At 41.4% G+C, this 19696-nt stretch overlaps 1 protein-coding gene across 1 annotated transcript in view; it reads left to right on the top strand.

Annotated features, from left to right (window-relative positions):
* Positions 1 to 19696, top strand: part of FGD3 (FYVE, RhoGEF and PH domain containing 3) — a 188569-nt gene that overhangs the window by 97211 nt on the left and 71662 nt on the right. The gene's annotated exons all lie outside the window — the stretch shown is intronic.

Here is a 19696-nt window from a genome sequence, read left to right as displayed (position 1 = left end):
GTTTTAGGAACACATTATTTTAACGCTAAATTTATTACAGAGGATGTTGTATAATTTCCATTAAATATTCTGGACATTGACAATTGGAATTAAAGTATGAGTACCTGCTAAAACAAAAATTAGATAAAATAAGTGTGTTGTTATTGGATCAGCTACGTATGTTCCACTGACATCACCAAGATTGCAGATCATGGCTTCTTGTCTTGGCATCATAAGCACCAGCATAGAAATCTCAGGGACATACAGGCTGACAGGACCGTGGCTGTAGGTACATCCGCTTGTGTAATGAAAGAAATGAATAAGTCAATTAATCAGTTGGCAAATTGTTCATTAAAAGTGACATAGACAGTCCATTAATTTCAACCAGGAGGTGACCTCATTGATTTAATCCCTTGCAATAGAATAGTTGCATTCTTCAAGAATGAATACACAATGATTAATTTACATAAATATAATATACTTAGTTTATTAAGGGCATGGCATGAGCTGTGACGGTGATCACAGAAATATTTGGTGTTTGGCTCCTAACCACTTATGTCACATTGATTACTTTTAGATTAAAGGAAATGTCCCACCAGGACAATCCCTGTCCATATGCCCTATTAGGTACTGTGGAAGTCATGGGGGGTGTACTCAAGATCTCCCTCTACGAGCCGGAGAGCTGCTGACATCTGAAAGGCCACCAGGTAATACTACATTTCTCCTAGCCAGTCAAAACTACCCCTATCAAACAGCTAATTTTCTCCGGAGATCTCGGAAGCCGAACCTGCAGTGATCAAATGAAAGACTCCCTTTGTCTGTGATGAAGCGGCTACCCCTTTAAGAAAGTTGAGTAAGTTAGTTACACAAAGTGATTTTGGTATGCAGTGATTGGAGGGTCCGGTATGTATCAAAGCATACTGTATATAGACAGATTTACCATACATGGACCTGGGAAAGCTGTAGGACTACCAGGGCCTTATTTACCTATAGGCAAGGTAGAACTTCATCTTTAGGCAGCCCTGGTGGAAGCACCTGCTGAAGGGAAAAATTATGCATGAATACAGGGGCGGACATATGTGCACCGTATTTGCAACCTGTGCAGGTGCACAGGGTCCCAGTAGGTAGGGGTGCCCACTGCCACCGTAAATCTAGCTACTAGATTGCAAGTAAGGGACTGAGCTGATGCATTTCATAGTTCAAAAATACTGGTTTATTGTGAGAGAAATAAGGAAGGCGCTCCATGATGAGCTGTTGGAGAGAAAGGGCCCCTATACTGTTTTTGTACAGAGGCCATCTGCTGTCTGTGTTCGCCCCCTATATGAGTACTCTGTACAGTGAGTATTCCTATATAAATTTTGTAAAGTTATATGTTAGTTAGGCATTCACAATGCTCAGGGGAAAAAGAGGACAAGGGGAAGGCTGCAGAGGGTCCTCGTTGTTGTGAGGAGCGCACCCCAATGCTCTGCTTTTATTTTGTAAGAGCAGACAAACATTTCAAAGCCATACATAACTTAAAAGGGTTTTCTCATTATGATCGTTTATCACCTATCCTGTGGATAAGTCGCCCTTTTACACTTGCAAACGAGCGTTCACAGAGTGCTCGTTTCTGATAATTCTGTAAACAGGGCAACGATCATCTGATGAACGCTCGAGTTTATCGTTTTAAAAGCCGAAAATATTACCGTTGTTGGCAGCACATCTCCCTGTAAACAGGGAGGCGTGCTGCCGACATGATATAAATGTATGGGGACGAGCGATCGGCGTAACGAGGAATTTGTCCCCATACACAATCCTTGTTTCAGGAGTAAATGAGCAACGATCAACGAGCTGTCTTGTTGATTGGCGCTCGGTGTACTGGCTAAGATGGGCTGGTGTAAAAGGACCTTAAATGTCTAATTAGTGGGGGTCTGACTGCTAGGACCCCTACTGATCCCGAGTGCCCTATGTGAATGGAGTGGGACTGCAGATGCTCAGGCCACCGCTCCATTTACTTTCTATGGGGCTGCCGGAGATAGCCAAGCATGCGCATTCCCGCTCCGTTCACATAGGGCATTCCAGAACCACCGTTCCCAGGATTAGTAGGGGTCCCAGCGATTGGATCTTCACCAATCTGACATTTTATCATAATGATTAAGCCCCCTTAAGGCGTGGCCTACTTGATGGGCGGAGTCTTAGGCCCCACATAAGTTGCGCCTACAGACTCCTAAGATGTACATATGGTACAGAGGACAACCCCTCTGGGAGCTGTAATGGCGTCCATGTTGGTTGTCACCCTTTCCAGGAATTGGTATAACTAATAAAGAGCTAAGTAGTTTGAACAACTTGACATAAGAAGAAATTATTACTGGTGTGGTCATTTTGATTATTTTTTTAGAGAAAATTACTGCTTGTTAGGTATTCTCACTATATATTCATGTTATAATGAACTTCATATATGACAAATCTGTGTTTTATAAGTGGCGTTTTTGGTTGAACTATTGACCCCTTCAAATATGGCAGTTGTTTATTCTGGTTTAGATCTGGAATGCAGTCAAGGCACTGTGGTATGGGAACCTCAGATGTTTCCTCACTCCAGAGATGCAAGGTTCTTTGCCTGGGTCATGGCTTTAAATATTTAAAGAAATGTTATTTCCCTTTGTTCTACTATGACTATATCTGTGGATACTTAACTGGCTCATGTCATCATGTGGCTTTTCAGCTGTTGTGGAACTACAAGTATCAGGGGGCTCACTGGGTATTCTGGGCCTTATACATGAACGTAACAGACGAGGATATTACCGCTCCATTGGAACTAAAACACCAAATTATCTATTTTATGAACAATTCCGCCTAAAAAAAAATAAAAAAAATAAACATATCCTTAAAATATAAATACCTGAATTGTCCTCGTCTGTAATTTTTTTTTTTTCATATACCATTTAGCGATTTCTTGGCCTACTACCGAAGTAACCGCTGTGATCGTTATGGAAACATTAACACTGACAATAGGGTTTGTCACCCTACTCTCCAGAGACCCTGAATAGAATTATAAATCTGCATTGTTAAACAGAATTTCACCCCCAGCTCACTTTCTACATTGCAATTCCTGTGTAAGTAGCAGAGTTCAATATAGTCCTAGTATTATGTTCTAGTATTATGTTCATGAACCAGGTAGATCAGGATGAACAGTGCTTGGACCTGTACTGCAGTGCGTAGAATTGTATCTAAAACAGAGTTATATGGGACATGGTTATTGAATTGAATCTGTGACCAGAGGCCCTACCACTTTTGTCCCTTTTTTTAACGATCAGTTCCATGAAGATAAATGTATAATTAGTCACCCAGTATTTTCTAACATTAGTTAAAGAGGCTCTGTCACCAGATTTTGCAACCCCTATCTGCTATTGCAGCAGATCGGCGCTGCAATGTAGATTACAGTAACGTTTTTATTTTTAAAAAACGAGCATTTTTGGCCAAGTTATGACCATTTTTGTAGTTATGCAAATGAGGCTTGCAAAAGTCCAAGTGGGTGTGTTTAAAAGTAAAAGTCCAAGTGGGCGTGTATTATGTGCGTACATTGGGGCGTTTTTAATACTTTTACTAGCTGGGCGTTCTGATGAGAATTATCATCCACTTCTCTTCAGAACGCCAAGCTTCTGGCAGTGCAGATCTGTGACGTCACTCACAGGTCCTGCATCGTGTCGGCCACATCGGCACCAGAGGCTACAGTTGATTCTGCAGCAGCATCAGCGTTTGCAGGTAAGTAGCTACATCGACTTACCTGCAAACGCCGATGCTGCTGCAGAATCAACTGAAGCCTCTGGTGCCGATGTGTCCTCGCTCGTCTGACACGATGCAGGACCTGGGGAAGTGACGTCACAGCGGGATCTCTCGAGAACACGGCTGTGTCTGCACTGCCAGAAGCTGGGCGTTCTGAAGAGAAGTGGATGATACTTCTCATCAGAACGCCCAGCTAGTAAAAGTAGTAAAAACGCCCCGATGTACGCACATAATACACGCCCACTTGGACTTTTACTTTTAAACACACCCACTTGGACTTTTGCAAGCCTCATTTGCATAACTACAAAAATGGTCATAACTTGGCCAAAAATGCTCGTTTTTAAAAAATAAAAACGTTACTGTAATCTACATGGCAGCGCCGATCTGCTGCAATAGCAGATAGGGGTTGCAAAATCTGGTGACAGAGCCTCTTTAAGCAATTATTTATTTAAGTCTTTTGGATGAAAGTTCTACTTATTAGTCCCTCATTCTGATCGTGTATTCGAGCATTTTACTTTTTTAACTTATTACTTTGTTTCAGTTCCACAAAACTATCATTAGTGGTCTTAAGGGAAATACTGGTGTCTGTCATGCCTATAGATATACGATATTTGTTGGAAGATCCATGCAATCTTGGTGGGATCCATACACAATATAGGTCGGGATGCACTGATATTCCAATGTATATGGGGACCTCACCACAAAGCTATGATGGGGCACAAACAAAATAAATCTGGTATACTTTAGGCATACACGTTAATAATTTAAAGCTGAACCTGACTATATCAGCAGGATAGGCCAACGATCTCATCTGTGTGGGGGCCTGCCAATTGTCCGTTAAGGGCAGATGTTGGAGAAAAGAAGGACCAGGCATGTTGGTTTTTAACATATCCGATCCTTTGTTCCTGTAGGAGATAAGCCACTGCCACACTGATACTTATTCCCCTCTCCCTAGGCGAACGTGGTTGCTTATGGTGGAGCTAGCAGATATATGTTGTGCATGGCCCCTGCTTGCACGGTTCTTTCTGTAACTCCCTTAGACTTCAATGGAGGGTCCTGCACACAACCGTGGCCACCTCTCAATTGAACCGTATGGAGAATATAATGACTGGTAATTGACGAATGGGGGTCTCTGGACCCTGTTCTCCAGATAGGTGAGGGTCCCAGAGGTGGATATGCCATAAATGCCAAAGATTGGGATACCCATTTAGATGCAGGAGGGTCCCTCTCTTTTCCCATTCTTCTGGTATCGCCCTCAATAAATCTCCTTCCTTCTCTGCTATTGCCGCTGTTGCACCACACTGATTCCTCCCCTTGTCACACATGAATATTACATGCAGCTCTGACTCAGTCAGTAATGTTTTCGGGAATGACATGACAGCTGAGCCACCAATGACATCTAATTCAAATAATAAAACTGAATTTTTTTTCTAAATTGGCCTTAAAGGGGTATTCCTAAAACTATAATTAGGCCTAATTTTATCCAAGGGTGATATTAATTAAGATTTTGAAATATAACCAATTGCCAAAAATGAATGGTTCATCAGTTATCACCCGCCAACAAACCTCATCATATGTGTTTCTACCCGTTTGTCCTGACATACTTCCTCCTGTAGTTCTCGTTTCACAACGAGCATGCGCTTTCTGTGGCGGCTATTTTACTATAGGAGTTCTATTTCTCGCTCAGTGCGGTGAGACAACACATGCACATTTTTTCCATTCTCCCTGCACAGGACGAGCATGGCCAATGTACACCAAAGCGCTTTGCCTATAGCTACAACTTCTTCGGTATTCTTTTGGCGCCGCTGGACTTGTGGGAAATGTAGTTTTCCCCTGTGAAATGGCGGATATGTGAGATGGTCAGCAATACCACTCAGTTTATGCTTTGAACGCAGCGGAGGAACCGGAAGTCAAAAGAATAGGATGAAACGTTTCTGAGGCCATGGTATAATATGTTTTCAATACTTAAAGGGCTCGTACAGTATTAGAAATATGTAGCTGCTCTCTTCTAGAAACAGCGCCACATACTGTATGTCCATGGGTTGTGTCTAGTATTGCATGCAGCTCCGCTCCATTTGAGTGAATGGGGCGGAGATGCCACCTGTGGACAGGTGTAGCACTGTTTTTGGAAGAAAGCAGCCATGTTTTTCTCATTCTGTACAACCCCTCTAAGAGAGTACAGGGGGTTCTGTAAAAACTGCTGATTGTGGGATAACCCCTATAAATAAAATTATTGAATAGAATATTTCCAGCACTAGTTCTGTTTCTGAGGGTTTTGTATTTGAAGGAATTTTGCCATTTTGTATGACCTAACACTGTTTATACACAAGTCACACATGGCAGATAAAGCGGACACCTGCCAAATATTTTGTTGCAATCCTCCTCTTTACAGTGTCACAATACAGCACAACAGTGTATGATGTTTCATAATATAGCACATGTTTCTGCCACAGCTGCATTTACATAACATGCTGCTATCAGGTGCTGCAGAAATGCATGGTACGGATATATATTCGGCAGGTGTCGGAATTTATCTGGTACCTTCATCCATAGATCTTGATTGGTGAATAGCATATAGAAGGCAAACCCTGGTATAACCAGTGAAGTCTATGCCTCCCATATGCCCATCTCTTGGTGGAATAGTCCTTTCTTTTGACTCAAGTCCTGCTCTCCCTATCTCCCAAAATATGCTTTTTTTTGCAACTGCTTATTATCCCCCACCCATTTACAAATAATACACTGTTATTTGGTACTTACGTATAAGTCTATATGTTGAATTGACTTTATCTTGCACAGTGAACCTATAAGGGTCTTAAAGTCCTTATACACCTGCCAATTTTGGCCGTTGCAACGAGCGCCTATCAACGAGACATCTCGTTGATCGCCACTCGTTTGCTCCAAACACAAGGAGCTACGTATGGGGAGGAGCGCTCGTTACTCATCCCTTTTTATTATAATCATGTCGGCAGCGCGTCTCCCTGCTTACACAGGGAAATGTGCTGCCGACAACGATAATATTTCACTTTTTTAAAAGGATCCGATCAGCAGATGAACGAGTGTTTGCTCGTTCATCTGCTGATCGCTGCCCTGTTTACACAGGGCAATTTTAGGCAACGAGCGTTATATGAACGATCGTTTGCCGGATAATGGGCCAGTGTAAAAGGGCCTTTACTCTTACCCCTTTCTAAACCATCATCTCCCAACTGCAATACCAGTATGTATTGTTGATCTGATCACAACAAGACTGATCGTGTTGAGCAGACAGACTTCTCCTTCTGTTATCTAGCGTGTTACTGAATCTGTAACTAATCATCAGCTTACATATGATCACGTGGGTGGTTGTTCCTTGCGACAGACTGTCCTATCCAAATGATTGACAAATAAGAGTTTAATTAATTTCCTTCCCTATTTCATTTTGCTTCTGCACACTACAAATGCTAGAAGAATTGCTGACGGATCAAGTAAATAATTTAATTAGGCTATCCAATTAGTAAAATCCTCTATTAGAAAGATGAGATTTACACATAGACAAAAAAAAAAGTTTAATGCATGATTTTGGAAAAGCCACAAATTCACAATTGTCATTGGTATTTAAAGTGAATTTGTGGTCATATAGGTAAAGATAGCTTTCATGTAACATGTCCTAAATTTAACACTAGGTCTAGGCTAGACTACTTGCAGCAACTTGAAGGTGTACAACAAAGACATATATAGAAATGAATGGAGTTGGACTGTTGCAATGTAACGCTTTTGCAGCAAGGAGATGCATATAAGTTGCAACAGTTGCACAACCAGTGCTGTTAATCCTAGTAAGGCCTCGTGCCCACTTCAGTTATTTTCTTCAGTGTTCAGTGTGCTCTCCGTTTTTTTTTAACGGAGAGCACACTGACGCATTCATTTCAATGGGGCAATGCACACTTCCGTTGTTTTAACGGAACCGTGTGGCCATTCCGATAAAAATAGGACAGGTCCTATTCCTGTCCGTTTTTGACGGAACAGTCTCAGCCTTTTTTCATTCATTTGGTTTCACGGATCCGTCATTAGCGGCCGTACGACGGCCAACGGAAGTGTACATGAGGCCTTAGTGGGGAATGAGCTGTTGTGCAAATTTCAGGGTTTCATACTGCAGTCTTCATAGTAAGAAAAGTTAGAGTAAGATGCGACCTGTTTAAAGCCTCTTAAAAATATGTCACAACTTCCAGCCAAGCCGTGTGCCACAATTGTGGCACAATTACTGCAACCATGTGCTATCAATTCCACCTACATTGCTGGTAATAAAACGCACACCTACCTCAGCACTTCTCTATTCCACCCCGACTCCCACATCACTCCAGCGCCGCTTGTACAAAGTCCTGATGCCGGGCAGGAGCAGGGCCTTATATGTGACGCAGCGCTAGGAGCTGTTGTCGGGCTGCTATGAACCCATACCGTTTGCCCGAGGCCACACTCCTTTTCCACAATGTGGTGAGGGTGGCGCAAATAGGTTAAGACTTTGGACCCTTTTGCAAGTTTACTACACCAGAAAACTGGTATAGAAAGGTTGATAAATTAACCCCATAATGTAGGCCTAGCATTGGAGTGTATTTGTCTAACAGAGTCGAATTAGTAGGCAATATGAGGGGATCCCTGCCTATTAACCAGCGAATCAGCACCTCTGACCGATGAGGAAATCACTGTAAGCTCTCTACAACTGCATCACCGGCATCACCTACTGGATCACTTCAGTAAGCCAAGGTAGGTTTATTATTATATATTTTTATGGAGGCCAATAGGGATCTGGTAAGGCCACTAGACCCATGGATAGACTACCAGGATCTGGCTATGTTCACACGGCATATTTTTAGGCATACTTCTGCATGCAAAATGCTAGTCTTACATGCCCAAAAACACTTGAAATACACCTTCAAACAGCTTTCCATTGATATCAATACGTTGTATAGTTTATACGAGGTGTATTCTTATGCTGCCGAATTAAACAAAACCTAAAATCACCCTTAAAAAAAAAGAAGTGACGTGTCACTTCTTGAAGTGTTTTACAAGCTGATTTTTCCCATTGACTTTTCAAAAAAATGCTCCAAAAATACACCTCCAAATTCGATTAAACTTTGTTGCAAAATTGAAAACTGCCGTCAAAATAAACGCCTGCATTTCAAAGGCTGATTTCACTTAAAACCGCCTCATATGATTCAGCCTGTAAAATATGCCATGGTTGAACTTCATGGATATTTGTCTTTTTTCGAACGTACTAACTATGTAACTTCATAAGAAGCCAATGTATGTTCATGAGTGCAGAGAGCTGCACACCACCCAGCAGCAACTCAAAAGGGGCGTCTCACGAGATTAACGGCATATCGCTAAAACAATGTATGGTAAAGGTTACAACCGCTGTCACCCCCCATCGATCGCTAGAACAAAATGGCAGCTGTCCTAGTGGTGGGGCGCTGAAGGAAGGGTAATCCAAAAAGGTCCCAGTCCTTACTATATCCTGATGTTGTGAGGCTACCTGACCCCACCTATCCAATCCACCCCCCTGGTTTAACCCCTTCTCATTCCTAACTCCTGCTGTCAGACAGCACCTTGTAGCATAGTTGTCATTTATCTATACATATTGTGTATATTTTCCCTGCACATACATTTAAATTTTTATCATTCTTGTGGATTTCCACAACTATATTGCCTTATTGTTGTTTTTCGGTCAAGTAAAATGCAGTATACAGTTAGTTCCAATAGGGCTGCTGCTGTTACCGACACATGAATAACCTGTTTGTATGTGGACATGGCCTTATTTTCTCACTTTTTTGTGTGCAAACATATAACCATTATTTGTTTAGTATAGATTTATGGAAATACAGGACACAACATCTGGTTTGGTCTAGTTTTGTTTCCCTGACTAGATTTCTCTCACTGGTAAAAGGAAATAACTTGATTATGGTTGTTTGAATGAGAAAAATTCCCTCATCGATCATGTAAAAGACATTTTCCCTGATTTAATAACACCGCTACAGGTGAAAAATAGCTCAAATTTACTGCTACCAAGTCACTTTCCATTCTCCGCTTTGGGCTGGACTGAGAATTTACTGTCCGCAGAGAGTCTGTCATTTCTGACAGACTGGTTGCTAGGGATACACTGCCTAATAGACACAGGCTTTAAATGGTGTTGCCAGGCAACTCAATCCTAGTAAGCTGACCGTGTTATGTTAATAAAATAATCACTAACTTTTCAACAAACTTTGCATAAATCAATGATAAAAGTGAATATAAGAAATGTTGTAACATATCTTATTAGAGAAAAATGCCTCTTTCTCCACTTATCAGGCCCCTTTCCTGCCCCCCACCTCCCTAACTGTTCACTTACTCTGAATTTACTGCTAAATTTGTCTCTTCAAGACAAGACTGACTATCAGCTCATTGAGGGATTAGGTTTCTAGCTGCCCACAGAAGTTTATGGAGAGGGGAGATGGTTGGTAGCAGTAGGAGCAGAGTGATAGAGATGCACGGAGACACAGAGAAGCTGCTGCAGCTTCTAGTAAGGCCGGATTCACACAAGCGTGTTCAGTCCGTTCTATGCGGTCCGTATGTCGGCTGCATTTCCCAGACCGAACACACTGCAGGGAGCCGGGCTCCTAGCATCATAGTTATCTATAACGCTAGGTGTCACTGCCTCGCTGCGGGACAACTGTTCCGTACTGTAATCATGTTTTCAGTATGGGACAATTGTCCCGCAGCGAGGCAGTGACACCTAGCATCATAGATAACTGTGATGCTAGGAGCCCAGCTCCCTGCAGTGTGTTCGGTCCTGGAAATGCGGCAGACATACGGACCGTATATCACGGACTGAACACGCTCATGTGTGGGGCTCCTAAGGGTCAATTTTCACAGAGTTTTTTTATCGGGTAGAAAAAATATGCTCAAATTCCTTCAGGATTTTTTAGGCAGATTTTGAAATGCCAGCGTTTTTTGATGACCTTTTTGTTAGGCATTATTTTAAATAAATCAATTACAAAAACCACACTGAAAAATGCTTCAAACGAGCAGTTAATTATTTTTCCTTCCACTTATTGATTTTAATAGAGGTTCAGAGGCAGAAACTGCTCCAAGAAAGAGCATGTCTCTTTTTTTCCTGTGAGCAGTCAAAATCTGCCGGGAAAAACAAAAGCCTCTGCCTCCCATTGAAATCAATGGGGGATGATTTAAAGCATTTTTTAGCGCTGATTCCAACGCTGTTTCCGCAGCAAAATCAGCACCAAAAAACAGTGTGAACTGACCCTACTTTAACATTCGCTTGCTATCCATGGATTCCACCATTTTAGGTAGGATTCACATTCTGTATGTTTATGTCGGATGGGGAAAGTGGCAGTTCTAAGAGGAAAATTGCTTAATTTTATTGGACAAATCAATGGATAAGAGATTGTGTGTTACTGCAGGAAAGCAAGATTGAGGGCTATTTGTCAACCCTAATGTTTTCCGGACAATGACTAACTGATGTACTAAGGCCCCATTCACACGACCGTAATTACAGACCGTAATTACGGTCCAATTCATTTCTATGGCTGACTGAAACCTTCCCATATATTTACGGGGAGGTGTCCGTGCCTTCGAAAAAAATTTATTTGACGCACCGTGCTCCCATACTTTATAATGGGAGCACGGCACGTAAAAACGGACGGTTGTCCACGGCCAACCATGCCTATAATTACAGGTCGTAATTACGGGCACGGTCGTGTGCATGGGGCCTTAGGCAGATCGTTGTTTGGTTCTTTAATAGACCTAAATTAACTCCATCATAGAGCCATCCAAATTGTTAATAATTTAAGATTCAGACGTATTCCCCCCTCTATAAATCCCTTGTAAGGCCGCATCTTGAATATGGAATTCAGTTTTGGGCTCCAAATTGTAAAAAGCCTATAGGAGAACTGGAGAGGGTTCAAAGGCGACTAGATTATTATATGGGATGGGAGGTGTCGCTTACAATGAAAGGCTAGAGAAATTGGGCTTGTTCAGCGAGGAAAAAAGACGCCTTGTAACTGATCTTATTAACATGTGTAAGCATATGTGTGGTCAATACAGAGAAATAGCACATAATCTGTTCTTTGTAAGGACTCTACAAAGGACCAGAGGAAATTCATTGCGTGGAAGAAAGATGTTTCAGACCTCAATATAGGAAAGGGTTCTTTACGGTTAGAGTAGTCAAACTATGGAATGCCCGACTCCACGAGGTAGTGATGGCCGATACTATGTCAGCATTCATAAAAAGGCGAGATGATTATTTATTGACGAATGGCATTGAGGGTTATAATTGATCAAGCAATGAATGACTGGTAATTTATTGAGAAAGCTTGATGGATGCGTGTCTTTTTTCAACCTATGTAACTATGTAAAGCACGCTCAGGCCACATGTTGTTGATACAACTAGTTTAGCATTGGTGACCATGCTGTGTGAATAGATGAATGAAAGGGTCCAACCTGTATTTTTTTTTTTTGTATGGGCAAAAGGCATTGTGAATTTGCATCCCTGTATGTTCCTGTTATGACCATGTGTGTAAACGGTGCAGTGAATTTAAAGGTGTTTCCCAATCCAGGACTTTTATGGCATATCCACAGGATATGCCATAAATGTCAGATGCGGGTCCCACCTCTGGGACCAGCACCTATTTCTAGAACGGTGCTCCCTAAATCCCCTGTTCTGCTCCAGCTGACGCATGTGATCCCCGACCATGAAGAAGAAAACAGCGTAGCTTGCGGAGCTACGCAGTTTCCGTAAGTCCCAAAGTAGTGAATGTCCGTTACGGAAACAGCGTAGCATGTGAGCTACACTGTTTCCGTAACTACCATTCAGCTGCGCCCTTTTCTTCTTCATGGTTGGGAATCACATGCATCAGCCGGAGCATAGAGCAGTAGAATGGGGTTTAGAGGGCCCTCAAACCAACGCTTTACCGATGACCATGTTCTACATGACTGTAAAAGAAAATCCTGTTAATTTTTGTAATCCAAGTAAAATCTGACGGCATTTAAACTGAACTAGATTAACCTTTCGTTTATTGATAGTCTAATTATGGGACGCATGCATGTAATCCCCAGCCTAAAGCTGGCCATACACATGTCAATTTGCCTTCAATCCGCCCATTTTTTTTAAAAATCAGATTACTGGTCATTAAAGTAGAATATTAATTTGATTGATTTTACACTATTTCTCCCTATAGCGGCCTTCAAGATTGTAGTAGGTAAGCTTTTTAGTGTCCGATCATTGGAGGTTACCTTAAAGGAATGATATTTATATATTTATTTGATTGCCGCTTCATGTTGTATCACATTGAATACCTTTCGTGTGTAAGAATTGCTGAACAATTGTGCCACTGGGTCGCAAAGCGAAACCTTCAAGTATTTCCATGTTAAATACTTTTCATTCTTGGAGTGAGATAATGGATCGAACATTGCATATATTTTTTTTCCTGCAGTCATATTATTATGCACATTCCTGTCATTTTGTAGACTAGAGAATAAGAAAAATGTCTCCTGATACAGCGGCCATGACCAGACCAAGTCAAACGGCTCTATACGAAAAGTTCATTGTATTCTCCTTAAGGCGGCTCATTTCCCTCTGACCTAAATACCTCTCTCATTGTCTCATCAGTTTTCAGCTTCTGAACCAGTTGCTTATTTAGGGTCATAACATCTCTGGCTGTAAATTGCATATTTTATTTAACCCATGAAGTGGGACGAACGGCCTGTGGTGCAATTTATTATAGGATGACGGCATATGATGATAAGAACAGACCGTTTCTTAAATTCCTCTGACTTTTTTTTAGCTTTAACATTTGCACTATACTGTTGTTCTTTACATTGTCATTCTCTGTATCTGATTTTGTATTGTATATATGAGGAATTGCACCGTACCATTGCTCTTACTAGGTCTTCATGCTGTACATACAATAGGGGGAAGCTGCTGCTGAATAGTGCATCTAAGCCCAATATATATGATATAGTCTCTAAAAACCACAAGGCTTTATTCCTACAATGAAACGCTGAGAGAACTTCTCATATATTTTTGGGGAGTCATAATAAGCCCTGTTAAATGAATATTAACTTAAAGGGGTTGTCTGGTCTGGCCAGGCCATACACCACATTCAATTTATATCCATTGCAAACTACCCATTGAATAACCTATGGTTTTCAATAAGCCTTCCTTTAGTACAGGGAGTCCAGGAGTACTTGTGGACTTAAACATCATTGACCTATTCTTTGGATAGGCCATCACTCTTCAGTAGGTGTGTAATCTCTGGAAACCACTCCGATCGGCACAGTGAATGGACACAGCGCCTTATCGATATGGGTGGCGGTGCTTGGTACTGCAGCTTGTCCCATTCATTCTCATTATTGTGAAAGGAACTAGCTGTAGTATCAGGCACATCCTCCTGTACGGAGGAGCTAATGTGCCTGTAGTAAACAATGAGCTGAGGTTGAAGATTACTTAGAAATAGGTTTCTAATGTTCAAGTCTAGGAGAAAGCATTTAATTCGTAAAGTCCCAAGTAAACCTACATAAAAGGAGAGCTGTTTTTGGGCCATTTGTCACTACTAAGGTTTAAAGGACCAAAGAAATCGTAAAAATCTGTCACCTCTCAAAAAAAATCCAGGAAAAGTTATTAGTTGTGTATAGAGGTTTACAGAGCGCCACTTCTCTTATATGACATAGAAATTCTCAAAATATATCTGTATGCTGGGCCAACTGTCTAGTACCAAATGTCTTAGGCGGGATTCACACGACCGGGTCGTTCCCGAGCCCGAGTGTCGGCCGGTAAAATCGGCCATTTTGCCTGGCCGGTTTGCATAAAGTTATGCATCCGTGCCGGGCCGGGCAGATCCGGACAGGGACATCAGCGGCAGCTCCTGAAGGGGAATCCCCATGTGTTCGGGGATTCCGCTTCAGGAGTTTCCCCTGATGTCACTGCCCAGATATGGACAGAGACATCAAGCGCTCTGTCCAGGAGCGGAATCCCCGAAAACACGGGGATTCCGCTCCTTCAAGGAGCTAAAGTGCGGCTAGCACATAGCAGAGCGGGGAGATACCTCCCTGCTCTGCTATAGTGGCGTCGCTACAGTAGTAGCAGCCGCAGCAGCAGCAGCTGCTGCTACTACTACTAGCGGCGCCATCGAAGGTGTCGCCGAGCCAGGGTGCTTTTAACAAGCAGGGGAAGGGAGCCAGCGCAGCGCTCCCTTCCACCTGCTGTACACCCCGGCCCTGCAACACAGTGTACAGCGATGCCATTCGTCAGAATGGCATCAACTCCTCCTCCTCACATGCACTCTGCGCTGTGAGGAGGAGGAGATAGAGCGCAAGCGCCGGGAAACCCGGCCATCACTCGGAACACATTCCGGTGATGGCCGTGTAATTCCCGGCCCCATAGACTTGTATGGGAGCCGGGCGGCCGGGTGCCCGGGCAAAGATAGAGCATGTCCTATTTTTTGACGGCCGGATTTTCCGGCCGTCAAAAAATCGGTCGTGTGAATAGCCCCATTAGGGGTCTATCATTCCTAATGCAGCCCGGTGCCGGCCGATTTATGAACGGCCGGCACCCGGCCGGGAAACCCTGCCGTGTGAATGAGGCCTTATAGTGTAGCCGAGATTGTATCATCTGTTCGTGTTCATTATGTTTGGATGATAACATAATGCAACTTCCTATTAGTGGATTAAGGATTGAATTTCTGTTATTTTTTCATTGTGGTGGAATTTCATTAATTGTATATTTGCGGTGTATTTTAATTTAATATTTTTACGTTCACGTTTTTTAATTGCCCTTAAATACTATTTACTACAAGTGAGGTAACTCCTATAATGGTCAAGCCTTGTGCTTTTCTAGGAGCTGTTTCTTAATAGGTTTCTATGTGGGTGAAGCATTGGCACCATTTTGGTGCTCCAGTGGAGTTGCCACATTTTTAGCCACTGTGTCTGGTACTTAAACAAAAACAATGCTGTAGTCCAGGAACCGAAGACGCATGTTAATAAATGTCTACATACGTGATCTGCAGCTGTTATCTGTGCAGATCGCAGTTTGAAATTAAATTCTATTTGAAATTATTCTTTAAGGTGAAATATTAATAGATGAAACATTAACATTTTTTGTACAGTGATTAATAATTTAAAGGGCTTCTCCGAGACTATGACCTTGATGTTCTATCCTTAGAATAGGCCCATCAATGTTTGATCAGTGGGGTCCAACCTGGTAGTGCAATTTATCCTAATTTAAGTGAATTTGGCTGAACTGCAATACAAGACACAGCCCTTTGGACAACAGTGACGCTATTTATAGGGAGAAAAAAGCCAATCCTTTTTCTACTTCCATCCACATCCAATAAAGTATCTTTTTTTTTTCTTTGTCTTTGTTAAATTCAGCTATATTCTGGGTATTAATACACAAAAGCATGCTGTTTCATGTTGCATTAGAGCTTGCAGCCTGGAGTTAGTGGGTTAATGCAAGAATTAAATTTTTGACATCTGATCCAATAAAGCACGTACAATAAGGCTATCCATCTTAACCCCTTCCCGACCACCCCACGTAGATTAACGGGTTGCAGCACCTAACAGAGCACACAGGCGGTCCCCGGAGCCCGGCATCTCCCGGTACAGGCTGCTACTAGCAGCCTTAGTACTGGGGGAAAACATCGGGTTGGATCACAGGGGTGATCCGAGCCGATTAACCTCTTAAATGCGGCAGTCAATTGCGACTGCCGCGTTTAAGTTGTTATAGCAACATCGGCATCCCACTACGCGACTTGGGGGGTGGGCCAATTGTTGCGGGAGGCGATTGCTATGGCAACCGGAAGCCTAACAAAGGCTTCCGGTCTGCCATCTACGGAATGCGATTAGGTCCTGCCAGAGGCAGGACCTAATATGCCTCCTGTCAGTGTGTAACTGGCAGGTATTATAACAATGATCCAACAATAGGATCTTCAAGTCTCTGGTGGGACTAAAAAAATAATAATGGCAAAATAATAGAATTTAAAAAATCTCCCTTTTCCCCGTATAAAGTCCTTTTATTATTAGAAAAAAATAAAAATAAACTATGTATAATTGTTATTGCCGCATCTGTAACGGCCTAAACTATAAAAATATAATGTAATTTATCCCGCATGGTGACCGCCATAAAAACAAACCAAAAAGAAACGATATCGGAATCGCTATTTTTAGGCACTTCAGCTCCCCAAAAATTGCATAAATAGGGATTAAAAAGTCGCATGTACCCAAAAATTGTACCAATAAAAACTACAGTTTGTTTCGCAAAAAACAATCCCTCACACAGCTTTCCTGATAGAAAAATAAAAAAGTTGTGGCTCTTAGAATATGGCGACACAAAAACAAAATAATTTTTTTAAAACCGTGATTTTATCGTGCACACACTGTAAAACATAAAAAACCTATATACATATGGTATCGCCGTATTCGCATCGACCCACAGAATAAATTAAATGTCATTTATAGCGCACGGTGAATGCCGTAAAAAAAAAGAATAAAAAAAGAATAGAAGTTTTGACCGCCTAATTACACTAAATTCAGCAAAAAACCTATGGGATCAAAATGCTTACTATACCCCTAGACAAATTCTTTTTAGGGCTGTAGTTTCCCAAATGGGGTCACTTCTGGGGGGTGTCCACTGTTTTGGTCCCTCAGGGGCTTTGCAAATGCGACATGACACCCGAAAACCAATTGAGTAAACTTGATCTCCAAATCCAAAAGGCGCTCCTTTGCTTCTGAGCCCTGCCGTGTGTCCAAACAGCCGTTTATTACCACATATGAGGTATTGCCGTAATCAGGAGAAATTGCTTTACAAATATTGGGGCACTTTTTCTTCTTTATTCCTTGTAAAAATTGATAATTTCTAAGTTGTGTTGAAAAAAATTTAGATTTTTCATTTTTACAGACTAATTCCACTAAATTCAGCAAAAAACCTGTGGGTTTAAAATGCTCACTATACCCCTTGATAAATTCCTTGAGGGGTGTAGTTTGCCAAATGGTGTCTTTTTGGGGGTGTTTCCACTGTTTTGGTACCACAAGACCTCTTCAAACCTGACCTGGTGCCTAAAATATATTCTAATAAAAAGCAGGCCCCAAAATCCTCTAGGTGCGCCTCTGTTTCTGAGGCCGGTGTTTCAGTCCATTAGCACACTAGGGCCACGTGGGATATTTCTAAAAACTGCAGAATCTGGGAAATAAATATTGTATTGCTTTTGTGTTCCAGAAAAAATTGATTAAAATGGATTTTCCGACAAAAAAAAGAAATTTGAAAATTTCCCTTCTACTTTGCTTTAATTCCTGTGAAACACCTAAAGGGTTAAGAAACTTTCTAAATGCTGTTTTGAATACTCTGATGGGTGCAGTTTTTCAGAACTGAACTGGTACCTATAAAAATAGGTTTTGGAAATTTTCTTGAAAATGTGAGAAATTGCTGCTAAAGTTCTAAGCCTTGTAACGTCCTAGAAAAATAAAAGGATGTTCAAAAAACTATGCCAACATAAAGTGGACATATGGGAAATGTTAATTAGTAACTATTTTGTGTGGTATTACTATCTGTCTTACAAACAGATACATTTAAATTTAGAAAAATTCTAATTTTTGCAAATTTTCTCTAAAGTTTGGTGATTTTCACAAACAAATACTGAATTTATTGATCAAATTTTTCCACTAACATGCAGTACAATATGTCACGAGAAAACAATCTCAGAATAGCTTGGATAGGTATAAGCATTCCCAAGTTATTACCACATAAAGTGACACATGTCAGACTTGAAAAAATTGGCTGCGTCCACAAGGCCAAAACAGGCTCCGTCCTGGAGGGGTTAAAGAGCTCCCAAAAAATATATATTCAGAAATTGCAATTTTTCAAGAATGATACTGATTTTCAAGACCAGAGTCTGCATGGGAAATTATATGGGTATGCTGATGTAAGTGACATTATATTTTATATAATCCGCTGCGGCTGTCAGGGCATGCTGGGAGTTGTAGCATCACAACAGGAATGCCACAGATTGGCGACCGCTGCGGTATTGCATAACTAGTTTACAGCGTTGAGCTGTTTTAAGAATTGGTTTAAGCTTTAGTTATATTAAAGCTTTTAAGTATTGTCTGTATTGTATAGTATTATTTGTCAGTCAGCAGCCTTTGTTTCCATGTATGTTGAGCGCACCCGTAGGTAACTGTATTCACTGTGTAAAAATCTTTTCTTTTAACTTAGAAAATAAAATACTGTTTACCATTTAATTTGCCTCCTTCTTTTCTTTTACTTTCTTTTGTGCTCCCGGCACAATGTTCAGCTATTATATAGTATATAGTAAAGGTCACACCATTGTAGTACAGGAAGTAGAGTAGTTGATAATTGTAACAGTCACAACGTCTTCAAGAAGTAAATAATAGGTGAGAAAATAAAGATGAGGAAGAGAAAAAAAAAATAGAAAAACAATAGAAAGTACCCATGGCGGTAGAGATGTGAGACGTATGCTATGATATTTACGTATGCTTGTCCATGGATTTGCTTACATCCATATATTGTAAATCTATAAGTCAACACCATCAACCGTTTTCGTCAAACCATTCCGGAACAATTTTTGCAGTGTGGCAGGGCACATTATTCTGCTGAAAGAGGGCACTGCCATTAGGGAAATCCATTATGATGAAGAGGTGTACTTGGTCTGCAAAAATTTAAGTAGGTGGCATGTGCCAACAAAACATTGCCCAGAGCATCACACTGCTCATATACATGTTTCATCAGACAATGCCACCATCTTCCATTGTTTCATTCTCCATTTCTGATGCTCACGTGTCCATTGTAGGTGCTTTCGGCAATGGACACAGGTCATCATGAGTACTCTGGCCTGTGTGTGCAACTCGAAACAAAGCAATCTGCGATACACAGTGTTTTCTGACACATTTCTATCATAGTCATCATTAACTTTTTCAGCAATTT

This window comes from Rhinoderma darwinii, chromosome 7 (genome assembly GCF_050947455.1).
Source record: "Rhinoderma darwinii isolate aRhiDar2 chromosome 7, aRhiDar2.hap1, whole genome shotgun sequence".
NCBI lineage: Eukaryota > Metazoa > Chordata > Amphibia > Anura > Rhinodermatidae > Rhinoderma > Rhinoderma darwinii.
The sequence above is the reverse complement of the archived record's forward strand: the minus strand, read 5'-3'. Positions and strand labels throughout refer to the sequence as shown.